This window comes from Hyla sarda, chromosome 4, assembly GCF_029499605.1.
Source record: "Hyla sarda isolate aHylSar1 chromosome 4, aHylSar1.hap1, whole genome shotgun sequence".
Lineage (NCBI taxonomy): Eukaryota > Metazoa > Chordata > Amphibia > Anura > Hylidae > Hyla > Hyla sarda.
In genome coordinates this window covers 36,548,809-36,561,611 of record NC_079192.1, presented here as the reverse complement: position 1 = coordinate 36,561,611, position 12,803 = coordinate 36,548,809, and the positions used below count along the sequence as shown (strand labels likewise).

Genomic DNA, 12,803 nt, shown 5'->3' with positions numbered 1-12,803 from the left:
TAGTCCCTGTGACAGATTCCAGAATCAGATACAGGGATCCCCTGTAGTTTACCTCTGTGTAACGACCCAATTGTTAATCCTTCCATAATGTCTGGCTGTGGCTAACCCCTCCCCCCTGTGCCCAATGTTTCTATGTATGGGGATGTCGGGAGAGATACCTGTGGGGCAAATGAACATTTGGCCGACGGTTATTGAAAATGTATGGTCACCTGTAGTCCATTGACTACTATAAAGATGATGCCCTTTGCAGGGAACCAAATGGTACATTGAGCATACTTTAAAACGAACTAGCAAAAGGCACATAAAGATATATATGTGTGAGTAAACTCATAGAATTACTGGGCTTGTTGCCCAGGGCAACAAGCCACCTACAATAATCAAATGATCCATTAGCATATCCACTCCCAGGATTCCAAGCTCTGCACTTACTGACTGCCGGGTATCTCCTCGGGCTTAATCAGTACACTGTAGAAGGTTCTCTACACCTCACCAGTAGATCTTTAGCTTTGCGCAGTGGCAGTATCATAGCCCATGAGGTTCTACCGAGGTGTGATTATTGCTGATTGAAAACTTTTACCAATACCCTGCTGTGATGACTTGAAATATAGTCAGAACTGGCAATTTTTGACAGTCTCTCAGGAGACTGACTTTTGTTGTTAATAACAGAATTCAGGAATGGTTTACTAAGGATGAGGCATCACCATGCATGTTCTTAGCCTGTGATATTACCAGTAAAGTCGGACAGTTGGAGAGGGCCCACTTCCCAAAAAAACCATACCCTTCGCCTCTGAGCCAAAGTCCCCCATAGCTCTGGAAGGATGCCAACCCAAGTTCATGTTGCTAATAACAGAAATCAGGAATGGTTTACTAAGGATGAGGCGTCACCATGCATGTTTTTAGCCTGTGATATTACCATTAAAGTCGGATAGTTGGAGAGGGCCCACTTCCCAAAAAGACCATACCCTTCGCCTCTGAGCCAAAGTCCCCCATAGCCATAGCTCTTGAAGGATGCCAACCCAAGTATCAACCAGGGAGCAAACAGGGTGGTTTACAAAGGTTGGGGTGTCACCATGCATGATTTTGGCAGGTGATACTACCAGTAAAGTTGGACAGTCGGAGAGGCCCCCACAAACAAACTATACCCTTCGCCTCCGGGCCAAAAGGCAACTGCAAAGGACCGGTTTCAAAGTCTCCCAATGCCATAGATGAGGAAAGACCAACAATGCTCCTAGCATCCATCTAAACCCAAGTGTTAACCAGGGAGCCAACAAGGCGGCATCCATGCCGAAGCATGGACTCGGGGCAAAGCCACATGTCCCAGAGCCCGGATAGCTCAGTCGGTAGAGCATCAGACTTTTAATCTGAGGGTCCAGGGTTCAAGTCCCTGTTCGGGCGATGTGTTTTATCAAAGGAAAACCAATGATAACATAAAGTCACATATTAATTGACCAAAAAATACATAATGGACCCAGATTTAAACGTGAGATTGTTGCCAAAGTCGGCATGCAGTTATCACGTGATTACACTTGTGTTCTGAATAGACCGTTGTTTTGATTAGACATGTCCTGCCATAGTCATCCAGCGACCGCTGCTTGCCTTTGCAGGGGTGTCGTGAAGGAGAAATGAGATCACAGTTGAGGCATTAATAGTGAGAGGGCTTTCACAGGGGCAGCAAACTCTGCCGAGACAAGTCCCATTTGGGAGAAGTCATCATTGGGATTTGGCATGGATAGAGAAGAAAAGGGAAAGAGGACAACTCTCGATCAGAGAAGACATCACCTGTGAGTCACTGAGTTAGAATAATGCTGAGTCTGCACTCAGTAGTCCCTGTGACAGATTCCAGAATCAGATACAGGGATCCCCTGTAGTTTACCTCTGTGTAACGACCCAATTGTTAATCCTTCCATAATGTCTGGCTGTGGCTAACCCCTCCCCCCTCCATAGTGAACACATGAACGTTTGGCTGTGCCCAATGTTTCTATGTATGGGGATGTCGGGAGAGATACCTGTGGGGCAAATGAACATTTGGCCGACGGTTATTGAAAATGTATGGTCACCTGTAGTCCATTGACTACTATAAAGATGATGCCCTTTGCAGGGAACCAAATGGTACATTGAGCATACTTTAAAACGAACTAGCAAAAGGCACATAAAGATATATATGTGTGAGTAAACTCATAGAATTACTGGGCTTGTTGCCCAGGGCAACAAGCCACCTACAATAATCAAATGATCCATTAGCATATCCACTCCCAGGATTCCAAGCTCTGCACTTACTGACTGCCGGGTGTCTCCTCGGGCTTAATCAGTACACTGTAGAAGGTTCTCTATACCTCACCAGTAGATCTTTAGCTTTGCGCAGTGGCAGTATCATAGCCCATGAGGGTCTACCGAGGCGTGATTATTGCTGATTGAAAACTTTTACCAATACCCCGCTGTGATGACTTGAAATATAGTCAGAACTGGCAATTTTTGACAGTCTCTCAGGAGACTGACTTTTGTTGTTAATAACAGAATTCAGGAATGGTTTACTAAGGATGAGGCATCACCATGCATGTTCTTAGCCTGTGATATTACCAGTAAAGTCGGACAGTTGGAGAGGGCCCACTTCCCAAAAAAAACATACCCTTCACCTCTGAGCCAAAGTCCCCCATAGCTCTGGAAGGATGCCAACCCAAGTTCATGTTGCTAATAACAGAAATCAGGAATGGTTTACTAAGGATGAGGCGTCACCATGCATGTTTTTAGCCTGTGATATTACCATTAAAGTCGGACAGTTGGAGAGGGCCCACTTCCCAAAAAGACCATACCCTTCGCCTCTGAGCCAAAGTCCCCCATAGCCATAGCTCTGGAAGAATGCCAACCCAAGTATCAACCAGGGAGCAAACAGGGTGGTTTACAAAGGTTGGGGTGTCACCATGCATGATTTTGGCAGGTGATACTACCAGTAAAGTTGGACAGTCGGAGAGGCCCCCACAAACAAACTATACCCTTCGCCTCCGGGCCAAAAGGCAACTGCAAAGGACCGGTTTCAAAGTCTCCCAATGCCATAGATGAGGAAAGACCAACAATGCTCCTAGCATCCATCTAAACCCAAGTGTTAACCAGGGAGCCAACAAGGCGGCATCCATGCCGAAGCATGGACTCAGGGCAAAGCCACATGTCCCAGAGCACGGATAGCTCAGTCGGTAGAGCATCAGACTTTTAATCTGAGGGTCCAGGGTTCAAGTCCCTGTTCGGGCGATGTGTTTTATCAAAGGAAAACCAATGATAACATAAAGTCACATATTAATTGACCAAAAAATACATAATGGACCCAGATTTAAACGTGAGATTGTTGCCAAAGTCGGCATGCAGTTATCACGTGATTACACTTGTGTTCTGAATAGACCGTTGTTTTGATTAGACATGTCCTGCCATAGTCATCCAGCGACCGCTGCTTTCCTTTGCAGGGGTGTCGTGAAGGAGAAATGAGATCACAGTTGAGGCATTAATAGTGAGAGGGCTTTCACAGGGGCAGCAAACTCTGCCGAGACAAGTCCCATTTGGGAGAAGTCATCATTGGGATTTGGCATGGATAGAGAAGAAAAGGGAAAGAGGACAACTCTCGATCAGAGAAGACATCACCTGTGAGTCACTGAGTTAGAATAATGCTGAGTCTGCACTCAGTAGTCCCTGTGAAAGATTCCAGAATCAGATACAGGGATCCCCTGTAGTTTACCTCTGTGTAACGACCCAATTGTTAATCCTTCCATAATGTCTGGCTGTGGCTAACCCCTCCCCCCTGTGCCCAATGTTTCTATGTATGGGGATGTCGGGAGAGATACCTGTGGGGCAAATGAACATTTGGCCGACGGTTATTGAAAATGTATGGTCACCTGTAGTCCATTGACTACTATAAAGATGATGCCCTTTGCAGGGAACCAAATGGTACATTGAGCATACTTTAAAACGAACTAGCAAAAGGCACATAAAGATATATATGTGTGAGTAAACTCATAGAATTACTGGGCTTGTTGCCCAGGGCAACAAGCCACCTACAATAATCCAATGACCATTAGCATATCCACTCCCAGGATTCCAAGCTCTGCACTTACTGACTGCCGGGTGTCTCCTCGGGCTTAATCAGTACACTGTAGAAGGTTCTCTATACCTCACCAGTAGATCTTTAGCTTTGCGCAGTGGCAGTATCATAGCCCATGAGGGTCTACCGAGGCGTGATTATTGCTGATTGAAAACTTTTACCAATACCCCGCTGTGATGACTTGAAATATAGTCAGAACTGGCAATTTTTGACAGTCTCTCAGGAGACTGACTTTTGTTGTTAATAACAGAATTCAGGAATGGTTTACTAAGGATGAGGCATCACCATGCATGTTCTTAGCCTGTGATATTACCAGTAAAGTCGGACAGTTGGAGAGGGCCCACTTCCCAAAAAAAACCATACCCTTCGCCTCTGAGCCAAAGTCCCCCATAGCTCTGGAAGGATGCCAACCCAAGTTCATGTTGCTAATAACAGAAATCAGGAATGGTTTACTAAGGATGAGGCGTCACCATGCATGTTTTTAGCCTGTGATATTACCATTAAAGTCGGATAGTTGGAGAGGGCCCACTTCCCAAAAAGACCATACCCTTCGCCTCTGAGCCAAAGTCCCCCATAGCCATAGCTCTTGAAGGATGCCAACCCAAGTATCAACCAGGGAGCAAACAGGGTGGTTTACAAAGGTTGGGGTGTCACCATGCATGATTTTGGCAGGTGATACTACCAGTAAAGTTGGACAGTCGGAGAGGCCCCCACAAACAAACTATACCCTTCGCCTCCGGGCCAAAAGGCAACTGCAAAGGACCGGTTTCAAAGTCTCCCAATGCCATAGATGAGGAAAGACCAACAATGCTCCTAGCATCCATCTAAACCCAAGTGTTAACCAGGGAGCCAACAAGGCGGCATCCATGCCGAAGCATGGACTCGGGGCAAAGCCACATGTCCCAGAGCCCGGATAGCTCAGTCGGTAGAGCATCAGACTTTTAATCTGAGGGTCCAGGGTTCAAGTCCCTGTTCGGGCGATGTGTTTTATCAAAGGAAAACCAATGATAACATAAAGTCACATATTAATTGACCAAAAAATACATAATGGACCCAGATTTAAACGTGAGATTGTTGCCAAAGTCGGCATGCAGTTATCACGTGATTACACTTGTGTTCTGAATAGACCGTTGTTTTGATTAGACATGTCCTGCCATAGTCATCCAGCGACCGCTGCTTGCCTTTGCAGGGGTGTCGTGAAGGAGAAATGAGATCACAGTTGAGGCATTAATAGTGAGAGGGCTTTCACAGGGGCAGCAAACTCTGCCGAGACAAGTCCCATTTGGGAGAAGTCATCATTGGGATTTGGCATGGATAGAGAAGAAAAGGGAAAGAGGACAACTCTCGATCAGAGAAGACATCACCTGTGAGTCACTGAGTTAGAATAATGCTGAGTCTGCACTCAGTAGTCCCTGTGACAGATTCCAGAATCAGATACAGGGATCCCCTGTAGTTTACCTCTGTGTAACGACCCAATTGTTAATCCTTCCATAATGTCTGGCTGTGGCTAACCCCTCCCCCCTGTGCCCAATGTTTCTATGTATGGGGATGTCGGGAGAGATACCTGTGGGGCAAATGAACATTTGGCCGACGGTTATTGAAAATGTATGGTCACCTGTAGTCCATTGACTACTATAAAGATGATGCCCTTTGCAGGGAACCAAATGGTACATTGAGCATACTTTAAAACGAACTAGCAAAAGGCACATAAAGATATATATGTGTGAGTAAACTCATAGAATTACTGGGCTTGTTGCCCAGGGCAACAAGCCACCTACAATAATCAAATGATCCATTAGCATATCCACTCCCAGGATTCCAAGCTCTGCACTTACTGACTGCCGGGTATCTCCTCGGGCTTAATCAGTACACTGTAGAAGGTTCTCTACACCTCACCAGTAGATCTTTAGCTTTGCGCAGTGGCAGTATCATAGCCCATGAGGTTCTACCGAGGTGTGATTATTGCTGATTGAAAACTTTTACCAATACCCTGCTGTGATGACTTGAAATATAGTCAGAACTGGCAATTTTTGACAGTCTCTCAGGAGACTGACTTTTGTTGTTAATAACAGAATTCAGGAATGGTTTACTAAGGATGAGGCATCACCATGCATGTTCTTAGCCTGTGATATTACCAGTAAAGTCGGACAGTTGGAGAGGGCCCACTTCCCAAAAAAACCATACCCTTCGCCTCTGAGCCAAAGTCCCCCATAGCTCTGGAAGGATGCCAACCCAAGTTCATGTTGCTAATAACAGAAATCAGGAATGGTTTACTAAGGATGAGGCGTCACCATGCATGTTTTTAGCCTGTGATATTACCATTAAAGTCGGATAGTTGGAGAGGGCCCACTTCCCAAAAAGACCATACCCTTCGCCTCTGAGCCAAAGTCCCCCATAGCCATAGCTCTTGAAGGATGCCAACCCAAGTATCAACCAGGGAGCAAACAGGGTGGTTTACAAAGGTTGGGGTGTCACCATGCATGATTTTGGCAGGTGATACTACCAGTAAAGTTGGACAGTCGGAGAGGCCCCCACAAACAAACTATACCCTTCGCCTCCGGGCCAAAAGGCAACTGCAAAGGACCGGTTTCAAAGTCTCCCAATGCCATAGATGAGGAAAGACCAACAATGCTCCTAGCATCCATCTAAACCCAAGTGTTAACCAGGGAGCCAACAAGGCGGCATCCATGCCGAAGCATGGACTCGGGGCAAAGCCACATGTCCCAGAGCCCGGATAGCTCAGTCGGTAGAGCATCAGACTTTTAATCTGAGGGTCCAGGGTTCAAGTCCCTGTTCGGGCGATGTGTTTTATCAAAGGAAAACCAATGATAACATAAAGTCACATATTAATTGACCAAAAAATACATAATGGACCCAGATTTAAACGTGAGATTGTTGCCAAAGTCGGCATGCAGTTATCACGTGATTACACTTGTGTTCTGAATAGACCGTTGTTTTGATTAGACATGTCCTGCCATAGTCATCCAGCGACCGCTGCTTGCCTTTGCAGGGGTGTCGTGAAGGAGAAATGAGATCACAGTTGAGGCATTAATAGTGAGAGGGCTTTCACAGGGGCAGCAAACTCTGCCGAGACAAGTCCCATTTGGGAGAAGTCATCATTGGGATTTGGCATGGATAGAGAAGAAAAGGGAAAGAGGACAACTCTCGATCAGAGAAGACATCACCTGTGAGTCACTGAGTTAGAATAATGCTGAGTCTGCACTCAGTAGTCCCTGTGACAGATTCCAGAATCAGATACAGGGATCCCCTGTAGTTTACCTCTGTGTAACGACCCAATTGTTAATCCTTCCATAATGTCTGGCTGTGGCTAACCCCTCCCCCCTCCATAGTGAACACATGAACGTTTGGCTGTGCCCAATGTTTCTATGTATGGGGATGTCGGGAGAGATACCTGTGGGGCAAATGAACATTTGGCCGACGGTTATTGAAAATGTATGGTCACCTGTAGTCCATTGACTACTATAAAGATGATGCCCTTTGCAGGGAACCAAATGGTACATTGAGCATACTTTAAAACGAACTAGCAAAAGGCACATAAAGATATATATGTGTGAGTAAACTCATAGAATTACTGGGCTTGTTGCCCAGGGCAACAAGCCACCTACAATAAACAAATGAGCCATTAGCATATCCACTCCCAGGATTCCAAGCTCTGCACTTACTGACTGCCGGGTGTCTCCTCGGGCTTAATCAGTACACTGTAGAAGGTTCTCTATACCTCACCAGTAGATCTTTAGCTTTGCGCAGTGGCAGTATCATAGCCCATGAGGGTCTACCGAGGCGTGATTATTGCTGATTGAAAACTTTTACCAATACCCCGCTGTGATGACTTGAAATATAGTCAGAACTGGCAATTTTTGACAGTCTCTCAGGAGACTGACTTTTGTTGTTAATAACAGAATTCAGGAATGGTTTACTAAGGATGAGGCATCACCATGCATGTTCTTAGCCTGTGATATTACCAGTAAAGTCGGACAGTTGGAGAGGGCCCACTTCCCAAAAAAAACATACCCTTCACCTCTGAGCCAAAGTCCCCCATAGCTCTGGAAGGATGCCAACCCAAGTTCATGTTGCTAATAACAGAAATCAGGAATGGTTTACTAAGGATGAGGCGTCACCATGCATGTTTTTAGCCTGTGATATTACCATTAAAGTCGGACAGTTGGAGAGGGCCCACTTCCCAAAAAGACCATACCCTTCGCCTCTGAGCCAAAGTCCCCCATGGCCATAGCTCTGGAAGGATGCCAACCCAAGTATCAACCAGGGAGCAAACAGGGTGGTTTACAAAGGTTGGGGTGTCACCATGCATGATTTTGGCAGGTGATACTACCAGTAAAGTTGGACAGTCGGAGAGGCCCCCACAAACAAACTATACCCTTCGCCTCCGGGCCAAAAGGCAACAGCAAAGGACCGGTTTCAAAGTCTCCCAATGCCATAGATGAGGAAAGACCAACAATGCTTCTAGCATCCATCTAAACCCAAGTGTTAACCAGGGAGCCAACATGGCGGCATCCATGCCGAAGCATGGACTCGGGGCAAAGCCACATGTCCCAGAGCCCGGATAGCTCAGTCGGTAGAGCATCAGACTTTTAATCTGAGGGTCCAGGGTTCAAGTCCCTGTTCGGGCGATGTGTTTTATCAAAGGAAAACCAATGATAACATAAAGTCACATATTAATTGACCAAAAAATACATAATGGACCCAGATTTAAACGTGAGATTGTTGCCAAAGTCGGCATGCAGTTATCACGTGATTACACTTGTGTTCTGAATAGACCGTCGTTTTGATTAGACATGTCCTGCCATAGTCATCCAGCGACCGCTGCTTTCCTTTGCAGGGGTGTCGTGAAGGAGAAATGAGATCACAGTTGAGGCATTAATAGTGAGAGGGCTTTCACAGGGGCAGCAAACTCTGCCGAGACAAGTCCCATTTGGGAGAAGTCATCATTGGGATTTGGCATGGATAGAGAAGAAAAGGGAAAGAGGACAACTCTCGATCAGAGAAGACATCACCTGTGAGTCACTGAGTTAGAATAATGCTGAGTCTGCACTCAGTAGTCCCTGTGACAGATTCCAGAATCAGATACAGGGATCCCCTGTAGTTTACCTCTGTGTAACGACCCAATTGTTAATCCTTCCATAATGTCTGGCTGTGGCTAACCCCTCCCCCCTCCATAGTGAACACATGAACGTTTGGCTGTGCCCAATGTTTCTATGTATGGGGATGTCGGGAGAGATACCTGTGGGGCAAATGAACATTTGGCCGACGGTTATTGAAAATGTATGGTCACCTGTAGTCCATTGACTACTATAAAGATGATGCCCTTTGCAGGGAACCAAATGGTACATTGAGCATACTTTAAAACGAACTAGCAAAAGGCACATAAAGATATATATGTGTGAGTAAACTCATAGAATTACTGGGCTTGTTGCCCAGGGCAACAAGCCACCTACAATAAACAAATGAGCCATTAGCATATCCACTCCCAGGATTCCAAGCTCTGCACTTACTGACTGCCGGGTGTCTCCTCGGGCTTAATCAGTACACTGTAGAAGGTTCTCTACACCTCACCAGTAGATCTTTAGCTTTGTGCAGTGGCAGTATCATAGCCCATGAGGGTCTACCAAGGCGTGATTATTGCTGATTGAAAACTTTTACCAATACCCCGCTGTGATGACTTGAAATATAGTCAGAACTGGCAATTTTTGACAGTCTCTCAGGAGACTGACTTTTGTTGTTAATAACAGAATTCAGGAATGGTTTACTAAGGATGAGGCATCACCATGCATGTTCTTAGCCTGTGATATTACCAGTAAAGTCGGATAGTTGGAGAGGGCCCACTTCCCAAAAAAAACCATACCCTTCGCCTCTGAGCCAAAGTCCCCCATAGCTCTGGAAGGATGCCAACCCAAGTTCATGTTGCTAATAACAGAAATCAGGAATGGTTTACTAAGGATGAGGCGTCACCATGCATGTTTTTAGCCTGTGATATTACCATTAAAGTCGGACAGTTGGAGAGGGCCCACTTCCCAAAAAGACCATACCCTTCGCCTCTGAGCCAAAGTCCCCCATAGCCATAGCTCTGGAAGAATGCCAACCCAAGTATCAACCAGGGAGCAAACAGGGTGGTTTACAAAGGTTGGGGTGTCACCATGCATGATTTTGGCAGGTGATACTACCAGTAAAGTTGGACAGTCGGAGAGGCCCCCACAAACAAACTATACCCTTCGCCTCCGGGCCAAAAGGCAACTGCAAAGGACCGGTTTCAAAGTCTCCCAATGCCATAGATGAGGAAAGACCAACAATGCTCCTAGCATCCATCTAAACCCAAGTGTTAACCAGGGAGCCAACAAGGCGGCATCCATGCCGAAGCATGGACTCGGGGCAAAGCCACATGTCCCAGAGCCCGGATAGCTCAGTCGGTAGAGCATCAGACTTTTAATCTGAGGGTCCAGGGTTCAAGTCCCTGTTCGGGCGATGTGTTTTATCAAAGGAAAACCAATGATAACATAAAGTCACATATTAATTGACCAAAAAATACATAATGGACCCAGATTTAAACGTGAGATTGTTGCCAAAGTCGGCATGCAGTTATCACGTGATTACACTTGTGTTCTGAATAGACCGTTGTTTTGATTAGACATGTCCTGCCATAGTCATCCAGCGACCGCTGCTTGCCTTTGCAGGGGTGTCGTGAAGGAGAAATGAGATCACAGTTGAGGCATTAATAGTGAGAGGGCTTTCACAGGGGCAGCAAACTCTGCCGAGACAAGTCCCATTTGGGAGAAGTCATCATTGGGATTTGGCATGGATAGAGAAGAAAAGGGAAAGAGGACAACTCTCGATCAGAGAAGACATCACCTGTGAGTCACTGAGTTAGAATAATGCTGAGTCTGCACTCAGTAGTCCCTGTGACAGATTCCAGAATCAGATACAGGGATCCTCTGTGTAACGACCCAATTGTTAATCCTTCCATAATGTCTGGCTGTGGCTAACCCCTCCCCCCTCCATAGTGAACACATGAACGTTTGGCTGTGCCCAATGTTTCTATGTATGGGGATGTCGGGAGAGATACCTGTGGGGCAAATGAACATTTGGCCGACGGTTATTGAAAATGTATGGTCACCTGTAGTCCATTGACTACTATAAAGATGATGCCCTTTGCAGGGAACCAAATGGTACATTGAGCATACTTTAAAACGAACTAGCAAAAGGCACATAAAGATATATATGTGTGAGTAAACTCATAGAATTACTGGGCTTGTTGCCCAGGGCAACAAGCCACCTACAATAATCAAATGATCCATTAGCATATCCACTCCCAGGATTCCAAGCTCTGCACTTACTGACTGCCGGGTGTCTCCTCGGGCTTAATCAGTACACTGTAGAAGGTTCTCTATACCTCACCAGTAGATCTTTAGCTTTGCGCAGTGGCAGTATCATAGCCCATGAGGGTCTACCGAGGCGTGATTATTGCTGATTGAAAACTTTTACCAATACCCCGCTGTGATGACTTGAAATATAGTCAGAACTGGCAATTTTTGACAGTCTCTCAGGAGACTGACTTTTGTTGTTAATAACAGAATTCAGGAATGGTTTACTAAGGATGAGGCATCACCATGCATGTTCTTAGCCTGTGATATTACCAGTAAAGTCGGACAGTTGGAGAGGGCCCACTTCCCAAAAAAAACATACCCTTCACCTCTGAGCCAAAGTCCCCCATAGCTCTGGAAGGATGCCAACCCAAGTTCATGTTGCTAATAACAGAAATCAGGAATGGTTTACTAAGGATGAGGCGTCACCATGCATGTTTTTAGCCTGTGATATTACCATTAAAGTCGGACAGTTGGAGAGGGCCCACTTCCCAAAAAGACCATACCCTTCGCCTCTGAGCCAAAGTCCCCCATGGCCATAGCTCTGGAAGGATGCCAACCCAAGTATCAACCAGGGAGCAAACAGGGTGGTTTACAAAGGTTGGGGTGTCACCATGCATGATTTTGGCAGGTGATACTACCAGTAAAGTTGGACAGTCGGAGAGGCCCCCACAAACAAACTATACCCTTCGCCTCCGGGCCAAAAGGCAACAGCAAAGGACCGGTTTCAAAGTCTCCCAATGCCATAGATGAGGAAAGACCAACAATGCTTCTAGCATCCATCTAAACCCAAGTGTTAACCAGGGAGCCAACATGGCGGCATCCATGCCGAAGCATGGACTCGGGGCAAAGCCACATGTCCCAGAGCCCGGATAGCTCAGTCGGTAGAGCATCAGACTTTTAATCTGAGGGTCCAGGGTTCAAGTCCCTGTTCGGGCGATGTGTTTTATCAAAGGAAAACCAATGATAACATAAAGTCACATATTAATTGACCAAAAAATACATAATGGACCCAGATTTAAACGTGAGATTGTTGCCAAAGTCGGCATGCAGTTATCACGTGATTACACTTGTGTTCTGAATAGACCGTCGTTTTGATTAGACATGTCCTGCCATAGTCATCCAGCGACCGCTGCTTTCCTTTGCAGGGGTGTCGTGAAGGAGAAATGAGATCACAGTTGAGGCATTAATAGTGAGAGGGCTTTCACAGGGGCAGCAAACTCTGCCGAGACAAGTCCCATTTGGGAGAAGTCATCATTGGGATTTGGCATGGATAGAGAAGAAAAGGGAAAGAGGACAACTCTCGATCAGAGAAGACATCACCT

General features: G+C 46.0%; 13 non-coding genes across 13 annotated transcripts; all 13 read left to right on the top strand.

Annotated features, from left to right (window-relative positions):
- Positions 1–502: 502 nt before the first annotated feature.
- Positions 503–643, top strand: LOC130268060 (U4 spliceosomal RNA). The gene has a single exon (XR_008843429.1). It is a non-coding gene; the product is annotated as a U4 spliceosomal RNA (small nuclear RNA).
- A 679-nt stretch (positions 644–1,322) lies between these two features.
- On the top strand, positions 1,323–1,395 carry TRNAK-UUU (transfer RNA lysine (anticodon UUU)). Its single transcript has one exon. It is a non-coding gene; the product is annotated as a tRNA-Lys (tRNA).
- Positions 1,396–2,350: 955 nt separating this feature from the next.
- LOC130268039 (U4 spliceosomal RNA) lies at positions 2,351–2,491 on the top strand. The gene has a single exon (XR_008843410.1). It is a non-coding gene; the product is annotated as a U4 spliceosomal RNA (small nuclear RNA).
- Positions 2,492–4,170: 1,679 nt separating this feature from the next.
- LOC130268038 (U4 spliceosomal RNA) lies at positions 4,171–4,311 on the top strand. The gene has a single exon (XR_008843409.1). It is a non-coding gene; the product is annotated as a U4 spliceosomal RNA (small nuclear RNA).
- Positions 4,312–4,991: 680 nt separating this feature from the next.
- TRNAK-UUU (transfer RNA lysine (anticodon UUU)) lies at positions 4,992–5,064 on the top strand. Its single transcript has one exon. It is a non-coding gene; the product is annotated as a tRNA-Lys (tRNA).
- Positions 5,065–5,992: 928 nt separating this feature from the next.
- LOC130268058 (U4 spliceosomal RNA) lies at positions 5,993–6,133 on the top strand. The gene has a single exon (XR_008843428.1). It is a non-coding gene; the product is annotated as a U4 spliceosomal RNA (small nuclear RNA).
- A 679-nt stretch (positions 6,134–6,812) lies between these two features.
- Positions 6,813–6,885, top strand: TRNAK-UUU (transfer RNA lysine (anticodon UUU)). Its single transcript has one exon. It is a non-coding gene; the product is annotated as a tRNA-Lys (tRNA).
- Positions 6,886–7,840: 955 nt separating this feature from the next.
- On the top strand, positions 7,841–7,981 carry LOC130268036 (U4 spliceosomal RNA). The gene has a single exon (XR_008843407.1). It is a non-coding gene; the product is annotated as a U4 spliceosomal RNA (small nuclear RNA).
- A 679-nt stretch (positions 7,982–8,660) lies between these two features.
- Positions 8,661–8,733, top strand: TRNAK-UUU (transfer RNA lysine (anticodon UUU)). Its single transcript has one exon. It is a non-coding gene; the product is annotated as a tRNA-Lys (tRNA).
- Positions 8,734–9,688: 955 nt separating this feature from the next.
- On the top strand, positions 9,689–9,829 carry LOC130268096 (U4 spliceosomal RNA). Its single transcript, XR_008843464.1, has one exon. It is a non-coding gene; the product is annotated as a U4 spliceosomal RNA (small nuclear RNA).
- Positions 9,830–10,509: 680 nt separating this feature from the next.
- TRNAK-UUU (transfer RNA lysine (anticodon UUU)) lies at positions 10,510–10,582 on the top strand. The gene has a single exon. It is a non-coding gene; the product is annotated as a tRNA-Lys (tRNA).
- Positions 10,583–11,524: 942 nt separating this feature from the next.
- LOC130268035 (U4 spliceosomal RNA) lies at positions 11,525–11,665 on the top strand. The gene has a single exon (XR_008843406.1). It is a non-coding gene; the product is annotated as a U4 spliceosomal RNA (small nuclear RNA).
- Positions 11,666–12,344: 679 nt separating this feature from the next.
- On the top strand, positions 12,345–12,417 carry TRNAK-UUU (transfer RNA lysine (anticodon UUU)). Its single transcript has one exon. It is a non-coding gene; the product is annotated as a tRNA-Lys (tRNA).
- Positions 12,418–12,803: the final 386 nt, after the last annotated feature.